We start from the raw sequence: 6,000 nt of genomic DNA, 5'->3' as shown, positions 1-6,000 counted from the left end.
GTGTATTATTTTCCATGATTCGAAGGAATTTTCATAATTTGAAAGAAATACCATGAAATCAAGGAATTTCATGGGATCAAGGAAACCTTAAAATAATAATAATAAAATAAGGGGCGTGTGGGACCGGCTGAGGCATGGTCGGCCGGCTGGGACCCGGTCCCACGAGTTTTCCTAGTTTTATATTATATTTTCATGGTTTTGTGAAAATACCATGAGATTAAGGAGTTTTCATGAGATTAGGGAAATAATAATAAAATAATGAGGAACCATGAGGTTTGGGGCCGGCCGGGATCAAGGCATGGCCGGTTGGCTAATAATCACGGCCCACAATATTTTCCCAATTTTATATTATTTCCTTGGTGCGAAGGAAACACCATGAAACTGAGGAGTTTCCTCAAAACGAAGGATATTTGTTCAAATGAAAGGATTTTCATAAGATCAAGGAAAATAACAAAAAATATGATAAAATATAAAACTGGCGTGGGATTGGCCACGGCACGGACGCCCGTCCGGTCGATGAGCCCAATCCCTTGGCGCCTTGGTCAATATTTTAATTATTTATTATTTTCTTTCCTATTTTGCATAGATTCATCGTTTCGTCGTATTTTGAAATACTCGTTCGTGCGGTGATTGTTAGTGTATCATCGTTGAGTACACTTGCACCTTTTGAGCCGGGGCTTACTCAGAGGTAGCTCAGATTCCCGTGCGTTGAATATTTATTACTAACCCATGGAATTCTGCTGGGAAGAACCATAGATTGAAGTAACGAAATACTGCGAAAATATTTAAATATTTTTGGAAATTCAGTGGATGAATCCAAGAATTTAGGAATAATTAACTTATGGCTCTATGCTAGCAGAGAAAGCTGTCTAGGAGCATTAATTATTCTGACATGAGCTTGTTGGAGCTTCATATCCTTTATATAGTCAAGGAAACTCGTTGTTTGTATCCTGAAGACGTTATCGCTCTATACTAGCAGAGCAAGATGTCTAGGAGCCGTCAATCTCGTGATTCTATATAGAAATAATTACTGAAGTGCTCAGTATTCATGAGATATGTCATTGTCCAGCCGAGAGACTACATATCTGCATGTAATCTGAGAGAAAGTATTCTCAGTCAGAGGATTCAATGAGAGACCCGTGTCTCAATACTCACATCTGATTGCTGGATCAGGAGTTCGTATAATTATGGGTTTACGATTTTAGCCTTTGTCGATAATCCACCATCTACATTAAGTCCCCTGCTTAGTGAGGAAAGCCGTGTTCCTCAGTCAGCATTGAATGGTGATTTTCCGGTCATAAACAATATAAGTAATTGAACTTAGTCGTAAGTTAAGACGTTACCGGATTTTGATAGTGCGAGCATACCATGACTTGAATGAAGATCTCAGCGACATGATAGATCATCGTTTGATGAGCATAAAGTGGTGTTGAACCGCTGGTTTGGACGATGGAACCTTGGTCGTTTAGGATTCGCGGGTCGGGCCCAAATAAGGAAATCCTTGTAAAATTAGGTTTTGCAAATAAAAATTGATATAAAAGGGAATTAATCCTTTTTTTTCCACGACCAGCAACTTCATCACCTATCCACCACCTTCACGCCAGCAATAGGAGGAGAAAGATTTCACGCCGGAGCACCGACCGCCGCCGCCACCGTCCGGCAACTTCCGGCTGGCGCCGACCAGGTGTGGATTTTTTATTTTTTTTTGATGATGTTTATATGAGTTTCATGAAGTGATCATGTTGAAATCATATATGTGTGTAGGTGAGTAGGATTTTTGTTGAAAAACCCTTGTTTTTTGAAAACGTATGTTCGTTTGATATACGTTAGTTTTGAAAACTAACAATAATCCCTGATTTAGGAGATATTTTTAATATATGTAGACCTAGGTCTAGTGATAAAGTTTAGTTTATGAGCTTTCATGTGAACCAAAGTTTTATCATAAAAGAAATGAGTTTTCACAAAACCGAAATAAACCTTCGTTTTAGAGGATGACGATAGTACGAAGGAAAAGTTTTTTTTTTTTATACATGAACTTGTGTCCAGGGATAAAATTTTGTTTATAAGCTTTCATATAAATCAAAACTTTATCTTATAAGGCGTGAGCTTTCACAAAATTGAAATAAACCTTCTTTTTAAAGACAAACGACGATACGAAGGAAAAGAGTTTTTTTTTCTTATAAAATCATGGTCTGTCCATGAAAAATATATTTGCATACAAAACCGTGGAATTCTTTCACGAAAAAAGGCATACTCTTTTTTTTTTTTTGCGTGAGTTATTATTTCATGTTTTGTAAACATATATTGTTAACACTGATTTTTGAATAATGTTCAAAGTAAACAATTATTTATGATGAAATATTGTTTTAGTTTTCATAATTCCATGGTAAATGTTCACGCAGTGGAAATGTTCATGATTTTATGAAAAATCTGAGTTTCGTTCGTCTTTTGTAGGTTTCGAAGAAACGAACGATTTTTGAGGTGTTAACTCTAGCATTACTATCACTATCGTTAGTGGAAGCGTAAAGGTAAGAGTTAAGAGTTACCGTTAGATGCTTGTACTCCCTTGATTTATATCTGGGCGACATACTGAAGTAGAATGTAGTGTGAACTTTACATCTACTCCGCAAAGATGTCCAACTCCCAAGCTAACGACACTCCAAGGGACGAAATGTGTATTGATGATGATACCTCCAGGGATGAGACATGTATGGATGAGACTTCCGTTGGAGAAGAAGAGGATGAAGCCTCTGGAATTAAGAATGTCCCGAATATAGATGATGCATTTTTTGCGGAGGTTGAGCAGGAAACTGAGAATCATCTCAAATCTCCAGTGTATCGTCTTCTGATAAATCCCAGAAATGTTACTCAGAAGAAATTGGTGACTCCTAAGACAGCGATTCGGTTTTGTCTTGAACGAGGTATCTTCCTTGCATCAATCATAGAGTTTAAGCTTTCTCGACGACCTTTGGAAAAATTCTCTGGATGGGCGAGACATATGCTGGGTTTCCCTCATGTCAGGGCTATGCTCGATCAGGCGCAAGTGACTAAAGTTATTCAGGCTTTTGGAGACTTATTCATTTTCCATGATGCGAGAGGTATTGTGGCTCTACTTTCTCATTGGTGTATTCCCACTCACACCTTTATATGCATATGGGGAGAGTTTAACGTTACCTTAGAGGATGTGGCTGCTTTGATGCATCTCCCAATCACGGGCAATCTCCCTGGAGATCTTTTAGATGAGGAGACTGCAATTTCTAACATCTTGACAGCCGCAATGGAGGAAGTGAATAAGGCGTCTGGCAGTAAAGGATGCTATGCTCACTGGTTAACACGCTGGTGGCCAAAAAACGAGGTTTCTGATAGTCCCATCGACGGTATGTTGCCCATTGCTGCTTTCTTATGTTTATGGCTGTCCAGAGACATATTTGAAGACAATGGAAACTTGTTGAAACCCTTCGTGATCCCCTTTGCTATCAAGATGGCTCAAGGTGAGCAAGTTCCGATAGGTAGCTTATTCCTGGGTTCTTTATATTCTAACTTGGACTCCTTGATAATAGACTCCAGTGTGTCGAATGACTTTATGAAGATTGAGTGTTATGACAACACGATGTTTCTTCAAGATTTGATGTGGGAACACTTCAAGAACTATGCACCTATTCCACGTAATATTTTGTAAGGACCGAATGCTGATGCTCGTTACATCTTCTCTGAAAAAGACAATGCCAGGATCATGCGTTGGTCTACAAAGCAGCCTCGATCTAAAGCACGCCTCATTGAAGTGTTGGATGATGAATCCGAGTTCAAATTCCGCCCTTGGGTGTCTGTTCCTGCTTATGTTTCCCAACCAACGACTTTCAATACTGGAGAGAGTGTGATGCTGATGTCCGGTGCAAATCTGAGTGATGGAGAAAGATCTTTCATGTTGAGTTGCACCCCTGGTCATTTGATATCAGCTATATACGGAGGACTTTCAGCGGAGGAATATAATATTGACAGAGAAGCTCGACAAATGGGTATGGATCAGTGTGTTCCAACTTTTCGAAGATGGAAGCCATCAGTCGAACAGCTTAGAACCCATTTAGACCATACTCATGTGGAAGGAAGTAATTACTGGTTCCATTGCTCCGAGAGATTTGCATATGTAACTCCAGGTTATGTAGACTTTTGGGATCAACAACTTCAGCGATTGCATGATTACGTGATGGCTGGTCAGCCTCCAGTGAAGGATCCTCCTTCTACTAAGATGATTTCTGGTCGACCAAGATTGAAGTATCTATCTGGTGATAAACGAAAATCGTTTCCAGGATCTTCTCATGTATGTTTCTTCGTATAATCTTCATGAAATTATGAGAACTGTATTCTAATTATGTTACTGAATTTTACCACAGGACGGTCGTAATGTAAGACCTCGAATCCGTGTAGATTTCTCAGAAACTGAAGCGATTGTTCATGGTGGATAAGGAAGGAACAAGAGTTATAAGTTGTTACCTAATACCATAAAGTCCCCAGTTGGTTCTTTGGTGAGTTTTCGGTATTCCCCTTGTCGTGACTTTTTCTCGCCTACATTATTAGGATCATGAAACCAATGTTGTTATTCCGTTGCAGAATTTTACTCCACCAAGTATCGACGGTCTTCGGTTTTCTGCTACTGAGCAAACAATTCCTGATTTGAGCGATGAAGAAGAAGCCGTAAGTATTTCTTCGCATATTCAATTATGATGCTTTATAGATAAAATATTGATTGTTGAGGATGTATCCAGGAGGATGTCGTCATGGAGACGGAGAGTGCTGATACCCAGCCATCCTCTGAGAATAGAGACGAAAGCACTTCCAAAGATTCGGAGCCGAATAGAAGTAATGAGCCTTTTGTCATTAACACGAAGAATCCCAATTCCTTGAATACTTCGGAGACCCCCCAAGTAAGTACATGTCCTGTATCCTCTTCATAGAAGTATGAAAGTGCTGATTTGTGAATGAATGAATGAGAATCCATGTGTCTACACGAAAAACTTAGTCGAAATTCGTCGTCAGAAAATTCAGAACTCAGTTTTTTAGCAAAAATGTCGTAAAAACTTCATCTGGAGTCGGATTTTTATGATCTGCATATGCATATTCAAGCCCGGAAAATTTCCAAGCTTTATCGAATAAGCTTTTAGTGTTTGGAGCACGTTCAGGGCCTGAAAAAGTCGAAATAGTAAACTTCCAGGAGACTTTATGAACTTTTTCAGATGATATGTTGCTCAATGTTTTGACCACATATCCTTGATTGTTCATCGCATTGTCATAAAATTTTGACATGCTGTAGAGGACATCCATACGAACAGAATGGTATATAACCTATCCTCAGATTCCTTGTAGATTTCTCCCAGTTCGTCTTCTAGTAAAGGGCAAAGTACAGTTTCTTCAGACGAGGTTACCGTAAAACGTATTTTCATGACTTTCATGCCATTTGCTCATGCCTTGAGTATATGATGATGAACTTTGATGATGTCATATTGCTTGTATATTGTATTTCGTAATCTTCTCTGGTTTCATGTTTATGTGACTCTAACCTCATGTAATCTTCGTATTAGTTGTCAAATACCGAAGTTGAGGATATTGAAACCAATGAGGATAACTCAAACTGCCCTGGAGTTATTGATGAATAGACAACCATCCCTGAACTTCTAGGCCATGAGAAGGTTGTCACTGAAGTTGTGGAAACCCAGATTGTTGTTGATTCAGTGATAGAAGGAACTCAAACACCGGAGAATGTTGTTGCTCTGATTGTAGAAGCTGCCCCAATAATTGAGAACCGTATAGTGGTGCATGAATATCCAAGTGCAGGAGTTGCTTTTGATCCTCCATTTGATGCTTCACTCCCGTATCATGAACTAGTTGGTGGATTCAGCGTTCTGATTGGATATGCAGGCTTGTACGAGAAAATATGGAAGAAGTTTGGTCACATAATTGTCGACAGGAATCCTGGGCGTGCTTATGCCTCAACAATGCAAGTAG

Source organism: Papaver somniferum, chromosome 7, assembly GCF_003573695.1.
Source record: "Papaver somniferum cultivar HN1 chromosome 7, ASM357369v1, whole genome shotgun sequence".
Lineage (NCBI taxonomy): Eukaryota > Viridiplantae > Streptophyta > Magnoliopsida > Ranunculales > Papaveraceae > Papaver > Papaver somniferum.
This window is presented reverse-complemented; position numbering follows the sequence as displayed.